Source organism: Semicossyphus pulcher, unplaced genomic scaffold (genome assembly GCF_022749685.1).
Source record: "Semicossyphus pulcher isolate SPU_LCO1_2020_fin unplaced genomic scaffold, fSemPul1.0.p SCAF_26, whole genome shotgun sequence".
Lineage (NCBI taxonomy): Eukaryota > Metazoa > Chordata > Actinopteri > Labriformes > Labridae > Semicossyphus > Semicossyphus pulcher.
This window is the reverse complement of record NW_027211700.1, coordinates 2,782,651-2,796,754: the sequence shown is the minus strand read 5'-3', so window position 1 is coordinate 2,796,754 and position 14,104 is coordinate 2,782,651.

Below are 14,104 nucleotides of genomic sequence, written 5' to 3'. Positions count from 1 at the left end.
ACGTTCAGGCTGATCATTGTTAAACTCTTGAACATTTCTGCACTGCTCTTTTATTGAACTTTAAAAACTGTAAATATTGTTGGCTCCTTTCTGCACATGTGTTTGATTGATAACGATGCTCTTCTCTTATTCAAAGTGGTTTTCTCCTTATTGAGAAATATTATGGATTATGAACATCTGTCTTACCTTGAACATCTGTCTTACCTTTTACAAAGCTATGTGGGTCATGTAACTTTGTAAAATAAAATACAAAAACATTAAAATTATAATGTTCAGGCTGATCATTGTTAAACTCTTGCACATTTCTGCACTGCTCTTTTATTACACTTTAAAAACTGTAAATATTGTTGGCTCCTTTCTGCACATGTGTTTGATTGATAAGGATGCTCTTTTATTCAAAGTGGTTTTCTTCTTATTGAGAAATATTATGGATTATGAACATCTGTCTTATCTTGAACAAAGCTATGTGGGTCATGTAACTTTGTAAAAAAAAAGAGACAAAAACATTCAAATTATATCATAAAGTTCAGGCTGATTATAGTTAAACTTCCTGCACATTTTGCAAACACTTTTATTTCAACTTAAAATATTGTTGGCTTGTGTGTTCGATTTATAAGGATGCATCTCTCTTTCTGAAAGTCATTTTCTCCTCCCTCAGAAAGATTTTGGATTATGAAGCGCCCCCACGTGTTACATCAACAGCACCTGGTCGACCATAAAAGTTAGATAATGGGAGGTTAGAGGATGTGAGAGGATGTTACCTTGAACATTTAAAACCATGCACGAGTTATTTTGGTCAAATAATTTTGGAAAAAAACAAACAAAACTGAAATGAAATAGTTAAACCGATTATAGTTAAACTTTTGCACACTCCCTTCTGCACAGACCAAACTGCTCTCTCATTAAACTTTAACAACTGTTTATATTGTCGCCTCTTTCCTGCACATGTTGTGATTTATAAAGATGCATCTCTGTTGTGAAGAATCTCGTTCTCCTTCTTCAGAAACATTTTGGATTAAGTGCCACACACACCCGACATGTTGCTCCTGAATGACATATTTCAATTCTGTGAGGTCAGAGGATGTTTTCTGTCTTCTGTCTCACTTTGAACAAATAAAAGATATTTGGGTCAAATAACTTCGTAAAAAAAATACGACTTCAAGCTGATTATTAAACTTTTGCAAGCTCTCATTGCAACATCTGGCACCTTTCTGCAAAGACTTTTCTTTCACTTTAAAACAGAAAAAATGTTTCTGCACGTGTTTTTGATTTATAAAGATGCATCTCTCTTTTGGAAAGTTGTGTTCTCTTTATTGAGGTGCCATACACCCCATGTGTTGCTCCTGAATTACATATTCTAACAACAGCACCTGGTCGACGATAACAGTCGTGTGAAGATGATTTTGGATTGTGATTTCAGGATGACTCCTGTCTTGTCTTGAACATTTAAAACCATGCAGTAATTGGTCGTATAAGTTTAGTAAAAAAAAATACAAAAACATTAAAATTATATCACAAAGTTAAAGCTGGTTATTGTTAAACTTTTGCAAAATCTTCCACAACAACTCAGACTGAACTTTCATTTCACTTTAAAACTAAAAAGGATTGTTGCTTTCTGCACGTGTGTGATTTATAAAGATGCTTCTCTCTCTTGGAAAGAAGCTCGCCCCTAATTGAGAAAGATTTTACATTGTGTAGTGCCATGCAGCCCCACCACGTTGCTCCTGAATGATATGTACTCGAGAACATAACTTCGTAGCCGTCCTAACAGCAGCAAATGCGGACAATGAGTTGCAACACTTCACAAACTCTCAGTGCTTTTGTCTTTATTGAGATGTTGTCAGTTTGGAACTCGTGGCTCTACACACGGCGCCAAAGAGGAAACTTCTTCAACATCTTATCCTGAACAAAACACGAGACTTCATGTGACTCTACGTCGTCATCATCGCTCCTTTAGTTGAGTGTTTGTGACCTTTCCTTCTCTCATCTGTCTCCTCTATCTGTGTCTCTCATCGTCATCACGTCACCGATTCCTCAGAGGAGAGGGCGAGGGCTGGCTTTCTGCTCGTCATGTTTTTATCTCACTTTGTTGTTTTTGTTTCAAGTTTTCAATTTAATTTTAATAAAAACTAAATAAATTTAAATTAATTTCTTAACTAATCAGCTCTAACAGTTCTGTGTCTCATGTTGTTTCCTGACAGTAGCAGCGCCGTTGTTTTACTTCTTTTTCTGTTTATTGTTGTCGCACAGAAACACCAAGAGGAATTCCCTGGCAGTAAACACTCATTCTGAAGTCAATTTTTAAGCAACATTTTTCAAGTTCCAGCTTCTCTCGTGTGAAAATTGCCGCTTTTATATGTTAGAAAAAGTAAATGTTCAGACTTTGGGTTGTTTGTCAAACACAATCAGCTGTTTTAAGACTGCGATGGGCCCGCTGCACTGTGTCTGGACCAAATGTGGAATCAAATCATTGATGAAATAATGAACAGGTTCCAGTGATGATAAAGTGATCTTTACTACAGCCACAATATTAATAACATGAGCATTAAAAAAGAGGCCTTTCTGTTTACTGTTGTGGAAACACCAGGAGATCACTTTAGATAAATATGTCTTTGGATTTAATTTCTGTTAGTCAAACAAAATAAAGTATTTTCAGACTGTGAAGGTGCTCGTAAATGTATTTCTGATTTTAAAAAGACCAAACAGTGAATCCATTCATTTGTAAAATAACTGTCTGATTCAATAATAAAATAAATTGTAAGTTGCAGCCAAAACGGCGAAACAAAATTTAAACTTGTAAAAATATAAAAATCTGAGGTGAACACTGACAGCTTAAAGGCTCTTACATAAACACTTATGTTCATACATCAAGTCATAAACAAATACCCCAGATATCTGCCCCTGATGCACAAACACATGGACTCAAACATGGCGGCACACACCCAAAAGTGGCGAGCAGCGCTTCCTCTCCCGTCCTGCTCCATCAGCAAACAGCCTGGTTGTTATTGACCGTGTTGGGCTGCTTTCTTTTCCGTTTTTACAGTTACAACATTGGACTGTATTGATCCAGCTGTGCAGAGCGCCATGCGTACCTCAGGGAAAGCTAGGAGGTTGTACAGTTATCTCCCGGGGTGTAATTCTCAACTATACAACCTACTACCTCAACCTGGGAGCAAGCAGACCCGGACACGGTTTAGGAATCAAACACGGAGGGAGGGTTGCAAACATTTGAACCAGAAAAAGGAACATTTGTAATAAACTTTACTGGATGCACTTACTATCACATCTCAGAGTGATTAGCACGTTTAAAGAGCTGCCCTGGCAGTGCGGCTTCATATCTTGGATACAGTCTCTATACACAGAGCAGATAAACATTTCTCACTCCAAACTCTTTACGTCACCGACCCCAAAACACACAAACCAGCCCTCAGACTCCCCCCGAATGTTCATCACATTTTCTCCCTTAAAGAAAAAGGCTGCAGTTGCTCACTTTTTAAAATGTTAACATGTGGGAGGTAATGAGGAAACAAGGACTATTACTGCCATTTGTATGCATTGCTAATTAGGCAAACGTCTACTTCATTAACACTAGAAAGGCCACGCTGCAGCTAATTGACTGCAGACTCAAATAGTTGCGTCTCCTCTCGAGTTTTATACAAACTAACATTTAAAAATAAACACACAGCCATGGTAGCTCTAATTACACATTTTCTAATTTTTAATTGACACCTCGTTGGGCATCTCTTAACCCCTCACAGTCCTCTTATCTCTGGAGGAGACAAATAGAAATGTGTGGAAAGAGTGAGGGATTCCAGGAGCCCAACTTTTCTCTACGTCACGGCGGGGCTGGGCGATAAAACAATCTTGACAGGGGATCAGGATGAAATTTACTCACATAAAAAGGACTTCGGACATGTTTTATGTGGATAGATCTAACAACCTATCAAACAGTGGATACAAACAAGACAACAGCCAGTCAGTTTGGAGTCTTAAATGAAGGATTCCAGTCATCGTACGCCGGAAAGTTAAGAAAGAAACAAGCTTACATCGCAAAAGAACAACAGAGGAATTCAGACCTTTAATGTGAAACTGCTTCACTCATTTTTATCAGTTTTAATCACTTGGTTTGTTTTGTAGAGGAGGAGACGTCTGAAGGTAATTCAGCTCCTAAACGAAACCTAGTGGACGATTAATAGTTAAGAATCCTAAGCTAGAAATTAAGCTAAGCAGGTTAGCTGCAGCTCAGCTAGCAGCACCTCCTGAAGTGTCCACAAAGAGTGTCTAATATTAACTGTTTTTTGTGTGTCTTATTTCAGGGTCTGTTTGTTTTTGAGAGGAGGAGAGCTCTGTGATTAATTTGGGTCCCTTGTAAAGGACGCACGCTGAAGGAATCCTTACCTAAAAACTAGCTAACGTTAGCAGTAGCTCGGCTCACGGCCCCTCCTGACGCCCTTTCCACTAAAGAGCGACTAAAAATAAACTATTTTAACCATCAGAGTGTTTTATTTTGAGTTTTAATTCAGGATCTGTTTGTTTTTGAGAAGAGGAGAGCTCTGTGGATAATTTGGGTGCCAGTGAAAACCTTGTGAAGGACAAACGCTAAAAACTAGCTAACATTAGCAGTAGCTCGGCTCACAGTCCCTCCTGACACCCTGTCCACTAAAGAGCGACTAAAAAACAATGATTTAAACAATGAAACTGTTTAATTTAGTGTTTTGAAGTTGTTAATCACCTGCTCGTTTTGTTTTAGAGAGGAGACCTCGGCGGATTGTTAGACACCGAGCAGAAACCTTGTAAGCCCTGAAAACAGAGCTAACGTGGTTAGCAGCCTCCCCTGACATCCTGTCCATTTCAAAGTGTCTGAGAAACAATATTTTTTTACGCTTACATTACATTTTTAACAATTTAGTTTAACACAGGTTTTAATCAACAGGTCTGTTTGTTTTGTAAAACCTTGTGAAGGATAAACACCGAAGGAATCTTTACGTAAAACTGAGCTAACGCCGCTAGCAGCAGCTTAGCTTGCAGCCCCTCCTGTTTGCTAAAGAAGGTCAAAGAAACACTTTTCATTATTTAGTGTATACTTAAAAAAAAAGTACAGCCTTAAAAAATGTGTCAAAGACAACTTCAGCTTGTTGTTGATCAACTATATTCTAAACTTACACCAATGAAACCATTTGTTCTTTCTTTGCTTCAACTGTTAGCATGATACCGGCATCATCATACAACCAATTATGCATGTGATAAATATCAATAATGATGAATTTACAAAATATAATTGTTATTTAATTTTTGCCATATCGCCCAGCCCTTTTTGGGGTCGGTTCAGACATGAATGTGCTTGTTCAGGTTTTGAATAAGAACCTCAAAGGTGCTGTTTAATCCCAGAACAGACGGCACTTTGGATGAGATACGCACTGTTGGTATTTGTGACGGGGAAACGGTTAACAGAGCAGCCCCCTCCACGTATTCTGCTGATGCCGTTTGGGTCGTTGGAGCTGCACAGACGCAGACCTGTAGATACAAGCTTGTGATGTCAGTAAACACAAGTTCGGATCTACGGGTTTGAGGCCGTGAGCAGATGACTTCACACATCAGCGTGACGAGGCAGAAGAAATAAAGCTCGTTAATCCGTTTTATATTTCAAGTAGGGGAGACTGGGGACGGCTGCAACACAGTCAAATCCCTCCAATCAGAAACATGCTAGAGTGATGGCACTCATTCTGCACATGCTCAGTCAGACCCTCCCCCTATGACGAAGACAGACGACACATTCAACCTCTGCTGCTGCATTTATTGACCAAAACAAGCCTGTTTCAGTGGTGTAAAAGCATTGTTGTACTTTTTTTTCCTTTACTTTTAAATAATTGTTTTCGTTAATTCTTCATGTTGTTAAAGTCAGTCTAGCTAACACCTGAAGTTCTGTCATGGCTACAAACGTGTCAAATATGGAAGCCAGGTCAGAGGCCCAACGCTTCAACATACGACGCTGTAGGACACCTTTAGCTTACTTCATCTATTACACTGAAGTCCATTCCTTTGTGAAAACAACAGCTAATGTTGACATATTTTTTAAGTAAGGTAACTACCACCGTTTTAACTTCTTTAAAGCCAAACCATTGTCTCTTTCCAAAAGCTATCTGAGAAGTTTTGGTGCTTAAAACTACGACCAGACTACGACAGTTTCAAAGCCACTTGTTATTTATTACTGCACGTCTTAAACTCATAAAATGCTAAATGTTTCCCAGCAAACTTTCTTTGAAGTCTAGAGAAATGATTTATAATCGCTATTTTTGGAGTACAGACGCCTAAATGGACATGCATCCATACATTTTACTTACTCCGTTTCCCTGTGATAACGAGTAATTCCCTGTTTGTTCTCGAGATGACATCGCTGCACCGACATAACGTCACATGATCGTAACTCGTATGCCCAGAGTTGTAGACTCAAAACAGCATGGCCTGTCCTGCTCTGTTATATCACAGCCTGTTTTATTTTCTAGATCTCCGGAAAATTTTCTCATCGTCAACAGGAGAAAACAAGCTTTGATCTCTCGAGATAACGAGATAAATTAATTAGTTATAACAGGAAAACCAGCGTTGTTATCCCGATATGATGAGATTAATAAGTAGAGATCTCAAGAAAACTGAAATGAACTCGGAAAACAGAGTAAATAAATCGTATGGATGCATGTCCGCTTAGGGCTTCCGTACATGAGGCCCTGCACGTGCAAAACTGAAGCTAAAGGGCTAACTCGAGCGTCATATTTTGAGTCGCAGGGCCACTGACCGAGCAGCATTTATTTCTAAAATAAATAAATGTGTAATAAAAGTTTAGTAAAATGCGAATTGTTCAGTTCTTCCAGTCTCGTACTGAAACACAGACAGAATGAGCAGCGTCTGCTACAGCTGCACGTGGACGAAAGGCTGGACTGCCATGCTACATACGTTTTGCTTAATAATACTGCAACATTACAAAATGAAAAAATTACTACGTTATTGTAAAACAATGCAGATTTTTGAATTTCTTATTGAACCAAAAAGCAAAAGTTGATCAGTAAAAATTAATTTCCCCAGCGGGTCAGTTTCAACGTCTGACAAATGTGATCGATGAGTCATATATCAACATGTTAAATAGTGTTAGTAACTAGCAGGCAGATGTGAGTGCAGTGTGAATAGAAACATTGTTTGGTCTCGTCAGAATGGTCTCTGAAGTTTGTGACAGAAATGCAGACAGAGTTGTTACCGTCCAGTCATCGTGTTGAGTTCGATTCAGGCCAAAATAAAATGATATTAAAGGTTTGTGGTTTTTATGAAATTAACGGATAAGAGAAATTATCTGTTATATTAAAATCAGAATGATTAACAAAACTGCAACCCTAAATTCTTACATATGTATAAATGGAAGCAAAAATCACACACACGTAAGCACCCATCTCACTTGGTTCCCACAATGCACTGCATCATTCCTAACCCAGAAACTTCACATCATATTTCTTTATTTCCTCACAGTTTATTATTTTGCCAACACTCTTGCTTCCTCACTGCAACAGAGTCGTTTTGGTGAATTACAGGCGGAAAAATAAAGTGGCACTTTCAGAAACATGTGGCTCAAATGAGACGTAAGGTTTTCATTTAATGTTCAGACTAAAAATATCTCATAAAACACGGTGTCGGTGTTTCCGCTTCGTTAATACTTGCAGACATTTTAACAGGACTTTGTGTGACATAAACTGTAAATACGAGCAGTGTTAAGGATCCTACATGACTTAAATTTAATGCAAAACAAAGCTGAAAACTGTTGCAAAGTTTTGCGTTTTAATTAAATAAATTGGCATTTGATCTGTAATGTTATACCAGGATTTCTTAACAGAACTATATTCTAAATTAATGTACGAATGTAGTATTTAAAACAAGGACAGAAAACTTTGTGATATTATACAGCTCTCAAAAGCGACACAAAAAACATTAGACCGAGAAGACAAACTACAAATGATTCAGCTGGCTTTTATTTTGAAATCTTTTAAGTGAGTATGTTTTTAAAACTATTAAATCAGCTTTTCATTTAAGGTAAAAGCCAGAATGTTTGCTCAAATTTAAAAAGCACAAGAAGTTTAAATCTGGCGAAACGTGAAAGAAGTTCTGCAGCAAAAGCACCAAAATAAAACTTTCAGCCTCCATCTTTCTCCTTCTCTTCCCTCCGCCTGAATTTAAATGAGACGTCTGACTTTGAAGCTGTTGCCAAGTTGCTTAAAGTATGTCAGTGGGTCTTTGCCAGCGCGCTGAAAGACACCTTGAGATTGACCGAACAAAGAGGTCAGCGGGGTCCACAGCACCCTGCCAGCCGACGCCGCCACCGCTGCACCACCATGTGTGTCAGAAAGCACCGACAAAACCAGCTAAAGGCCACCACCTGCATTGTTCAGCCAAACCCAGCGCTGCTACCCGCCCTGCTCGCCTAAATCTACCCGGCAACAGAGGTGGTGTGTGCAGGAGAAAAAGGAGGGGCGGTTGAAAAGAGGTGAAGAAGTGAGAGGTGAGGAAGTGGCGTGTCGTTAGCACTCCATATTATAACGCAGTGTAAACAGATAGCCCCGGCTAGCCAACAGGTAGCATTCAGTTTAGGCCCATTTAACCACCACGGCTAAAAAGCAGTAAACATCACAGAAGAGCAACCACAATGTTGATTTGAAAAGCCACAAAGCAAAGGTGCGAAAAGCTCGGAGCACATTTGTAGCGTGATGACTTACCGATTTTCCTTTATGCTTAGTTTCCAAATGTCTTTCTCTACTCTGCAGGGCCTACGGTGCTTGGCAGAAGGTACAGGCAGGCATGTCCACAGTGGCCCATCCAAAAAAAAAAAAAGCTCAAACATGCAACTACAGTAACAAAACCACCCGAAAGAAAAGGAAAGGGAGCTCGGGGAGAGGGTGGGAAAGAGTGAGACAAAAGAAAAAAAGGAGAAGAGGGAGAGAAACTAGTGAGGGGGGGAAGAGAGTGAAGGAGGGGGAAAAGTAAACGATAACAGAAAAACAGATTTTTTTTGGTGTTTTTACAATTTCGGTTTACCGCGCGTTAGCAAAAATAATAAACGAGTGCTAATCTTTCAGCCTCTACAAGCTGCTTCCCAAGCAAATGACAAGCAACATCTGTTTGCAAGACAGCCAAAATCCCAGTCTTAAAAAAAGAAAACAGAAAAAATCGGATAAATTGGCTTCATTTTTCTCTCTTTTCAGCCTTCAAACTCTCCTTGTCTGTTTCTCTCGCTCAGCTGAATCAGAGAAAGAAGAGAAAGGGGAGTGTGGAGATTCAGCGCAGGGAAAAAGCAGCCATGAAGCCATCCTCCTGTCACCCCTGAACCTCTCCCCTTCCCTTCCCTTCTTCTTCTCTCCTTTTTTTCCCCTCCTCCTCCTCCATGCACACTCCTTCTTCTTCCTCCTCTTCTTCTTCTCCCTTACCAAAATCGCAACAGGGACAGTCCAGCCGAGGTACTACTCACTCAGTCCTTCTCTTTCCCAAAACGCCCCACTACTCCGACACATAAACACTTGGACACACACACACACACATACACACACACACACACACACACACACTCGTATCCTCGTCTCCCAGAGCGTCCCACACAGCCAGAAGCAGACTGACTGGCCTGCACGTACACACTCGTGGATGCACTAACAAAAGTGCAAACACAGAAATACACACGCACACATTTCTTGGAAAGCTTCCATGCACCAAAAACAAATACCAATCTTTAGTTAGCCTCAGCTGCGAATAGAAAAGAAGGAGTCATTTCGGGACTTGGCTCTGGTTTACCGAGGCACAGATACAGACCATTTCTCCATATGCCTGCCTTTCACAGCTCGGGAGCAGCTCCAGATTTCACTGTATCATAATACGAGAAAAACGTCCCTCTGACACTGATATCTTTTGATAACATGCAGCTCCAGTAATAGGACCGTGAGAGCGGCCGACATTCTGCAAAACCACAAGTGCAGGACTTGTTTGTCGTGTTTTTTAAGTCTCTGAATTAATAGGTAGGGTCGTGCAGCTCTGCGAATGCTAGTGACAGCACATGAGCTCTGTTCCATTATAGGACATAAGTGGGTGCCAAGTGAATCAATACAGCACTCAGAGACACAGAGACAGCTTCAATTTAAGCTGCAGGAGCAAAGATACACATGCTCCGCTGAGGTGCTGCAAGTTTGGACTGTTTTTAAATTAAATTCAGCTGCGAGGAAAAGAGATCCCCCCGAATGAAAACGTAAAAGTAAAAAAAAAGCGGTCTCAGAACGAGCGCTAACACACGCTCACTAAAATTAGCTCTCCTCTCTCATCTCGTTGGTATTCTTTGGTGCGAGGAGGCGTCACTCACAGGCTGGTTTGGTAAACAGGGGCATGCTGACATCACTTTACAGGAATTTAAGTGAGAGGAAAGATCGCCCTAAAATATAATGTATCTGGGTAATTATGGATCCCGACGCAGTTATGGGCAGAGACCAGAGACGGGCCAGTGTCCCAAACAAACGTACCAAACATTCACCAAACCGCAGCCAGATCTGACTGGATCATATTCAACTGTGTTTTTAAACTTTAGCCTCCCAAGCACCAACTAAACATGACCTTTTATAACCTCCAAACGTCCAATTACTCTGGCCAAACACGGGACTTTTTCTGCTGCACAGTTGTGCTCCACTTTATGCCACTCATGTGTCATTATTGTAGTGGAATTACTGAGGCACGACGCGACACATTTAAGAGGTAAAATCCATCTACAATAAATAGAGCCTTTATTCTTCTTACGATATGATTAAACTATTTACAATAAACAACAGCTGAAAGAAGATCTGCATGTTCGGATTCTTACTTTAGTGGAATTGACGTAAAAAATATAATATTGTATTTTATGACATGTTCTAGGCTTTCCATATGACATCTATATGTGTTTAAATTACTCTGTTGGTTTAATCTCCTGATTTTTGAAGGTTTATCGGAGGGCACTTTAACCAATAAAGATGCATTTTATTGTGTGAGGTTTTTAAATGTTTGCGATGAAAATTGTAAACAGAAATGTATCGAGCAGCGCTGATGAACGAGGTAAAACAATGTCATGTAAATGTAAAACTACACACAAATGTGTGTGCGTCTACTTAACAGCAAAGGCTCCCAAAATATAAATTAAAAGTTTAATAAAGAATGTTTGAAGGGTTAAATGCAGAGTGCTCAGGTTAAACCTAAGGAAGGTTGTGCATTAATGAACAACCCTGATGTACGATAAAAAGCTCCAGAGTTTGGAACATCCCACTGTATTTGAATAATTGTCACAGTCTGAAATTCAGTGCCTACATCCAGTTGTAATGAGGGTTAAAAGCTCCATGGCAACCGGAGCACAATGTAGCAACACTTTCCACAATGATAAAAAATGCTGCTCCAGGTTTCTTAGTATTCTCAAACTCAGTCGTAGAAGCTCAGTCAGAAGTTTTGTAAATGTTGGAAATCATCAGACTAAAGTGCAACCGTTAGCTAACATCGCCTCTTTGGGTTGGTCCATCAACAAGTTCTGAGAGTATTATAGCAAAAGGAGCAAACAAATATACGTCTATGAAATCAGGAAACCAACCGATGGACTCGCCGCGGTTCTGAATGTTTCATTAATCTGCAAAAGATGCAGTTCTTCCAGGAACTGAGTTGTACTTGATCGCCGTTCTTTGCCCATCTTTGATCCTTGTTCCGTGCTAGTTCAGTTGTTAGCAATAATGTACCTCAGAGCTAGTTTTACCAACTGCCAGTAAAGAATAAAAGCAGTAGAAGAAGAAAAGCTCCACTCTTCTTTCATGTACAGTGAGAACCAGCAGGTCACCAGACATGAACGTGAAATACTGTAAGGATCCGAGTGTTTCCTGGACTCTAACTTCAAAAGTTTAAATTGCTTTGATGATGGAAAAACTCCAAGGTATACTCTTTTTAAACATTGAAAGTGCCTCTATTGTCACGGCGTGCTCAAGTAGACCTTCAACCAAACTGACGCGTTTGGGCACCGTAGAAAACACTTAAATAATGCATTAAAGAAAAAGGAACCAGAGCTGTAATGTCTGTGTCTCCTCCAAAGAGCTGTTAGTCGCCTCTCTCCGCCAGAGCCTCATTTGACCTTTCCTGGTTTTATGATCTCCACTACATCTTTCACTGCCCTTCACATACGGACTCTAATTCTATCTCTAGCACACATATTACCAGTATAAAGTTTCCTTCAGGGAATAAATAACAAATAAATGCCTAAAACTCAAAACAGATCCACAATAATCTCGCTGTAATGAAATTTTACTGTATCGAGCCTTCAGCCCGACGCTGGCTTCATAGGATGTGTTTGCTGCAGTCCTCGTAATCCTTTCAAATTACTTCTCCTGCAGAAATGAAAGTTGTATGGTGCCATTTCATAGATCACGGATTATGAGTTCTGCCTCAAATGCTCACGATAAACCCGGAGCTGAGTTTTACTCTGTCGGACTTTCAGCACACGGACTTTTCCTTCCTGTAAACGAGCTGAAACATTATAGATTGATAAGTCTAGCCGGAGTTTATTAGGGATTAATCCTCATTCAACTTTAAATTTAAACAGAACTCCATGCAGATGAGGACTCTATAAGCGTGCTGTTTTATATTGTAGCTGAAGTTTACTGGCACTTTCTTTCATGCATCGTGAGCCGCTTGTCTGTAGTGTCTTCAGGCGGAGAATATCACCCCCTTTCCCCAAAAATTCAGTCTCTGTACCCTTTCCATCTTCTCTCCTCTCGTCTCTCTCCGTCTGATATTCTGCTCACGCACAACTGCGGCAGCCCTCCTCCAATCGCTGGCATTAATCCACACCTCAGACCCCCCAGACACACTGTCTGCTCTCCCACAATGCACCTCAGCTCCAAAACTTTCCCAGACACATTTGGCCTTCTCTCTATCGCTTACCTCTCCCTCCCTCTTCAGCCCCTTTTCTTTCACTCGGTCTCCCCGTGGCTCTTCATCGTCCAGTTTCATTTGCTCTGCCTCTTTCTTTCTCAAACTCTCTAAATTTCCCCTTTCTTTCTCTCCATTCAGCCTCGGTCTGTCTGACAAAAGTATCTCCTAATCTTCCCCAGAGTCCATTTGATATAAAATGGCGGCACTGCAACGGACCAATACGGGCCGTCCCTCCAACATTAGAGTAGAGCTCCACTCCGCCTCTGCAGTTATTTGAAGTTTGAGATTTGAGTCTCAAACATTTTATTGTCGTGGACCCCCAAGTAGACCGACAGTCCAGCCCCGAATCTCCAAGACACGACTGAGAGATATTTTCCGACAGCTGCAACAGTTTGATTTTGAATTCTTTTTGCATGACGTGAAACATCAACGGTAATCTTTTGTTTAGTTCACCTCTAAAGGAATGATTGGAATAAAAGGCCAACAAAAGTCTTTCATTGTTTAACTTGTAATTTTACGATGGCATTAAAAAGAACTGCAGCCATATATAAAGCAAGGAGACCAATCTTTCCACTGCAGTGGCCTCGACAGATCACAACGTGAGGCAGCTACAAACGATCCCAGCTCAGATGTCATTACTTCCACAAGAAATTCAATTACAAAACACCCCAATTTTGTTCTTTACATAAAAGTTTTGGACTGTTTGAAAGTCCCAGGTTGAATTTATTCTTTTAATGATGGAGGTCTGTGAAGTGGGCGATGCTGAACAATCACACTGACAGCGTAGGAGGAGAAGGATATCAAAAACCAGCCCTGCAAATAAAATATCATCTATGGTGATTTTCAAACCCCCAAACTGGGACCCTTTAATGTAAATGCATGCTCTGTAGGCATTTTCATCAGGATGGGGGGCAATTATTTTTAGCTCTGGGCACACCTTACAAACGCATCGTTTAACACCATGGAAAAAAGCTGCATTTTCTTTGCCAGGTACTTTTTGCTCTTTAGAAAGAAACATTTCTCTTTGGTATGAGAGCTAACCGCTAGCCGCAAGCATCTAGCTTCCTTAAAGGCTGCAACAGCCTTTCAGACACATTGATTGATTGACAAAAGTGAGACAAGTTTGTGTTGAATTCAGAATTAAAATGGTACAAAA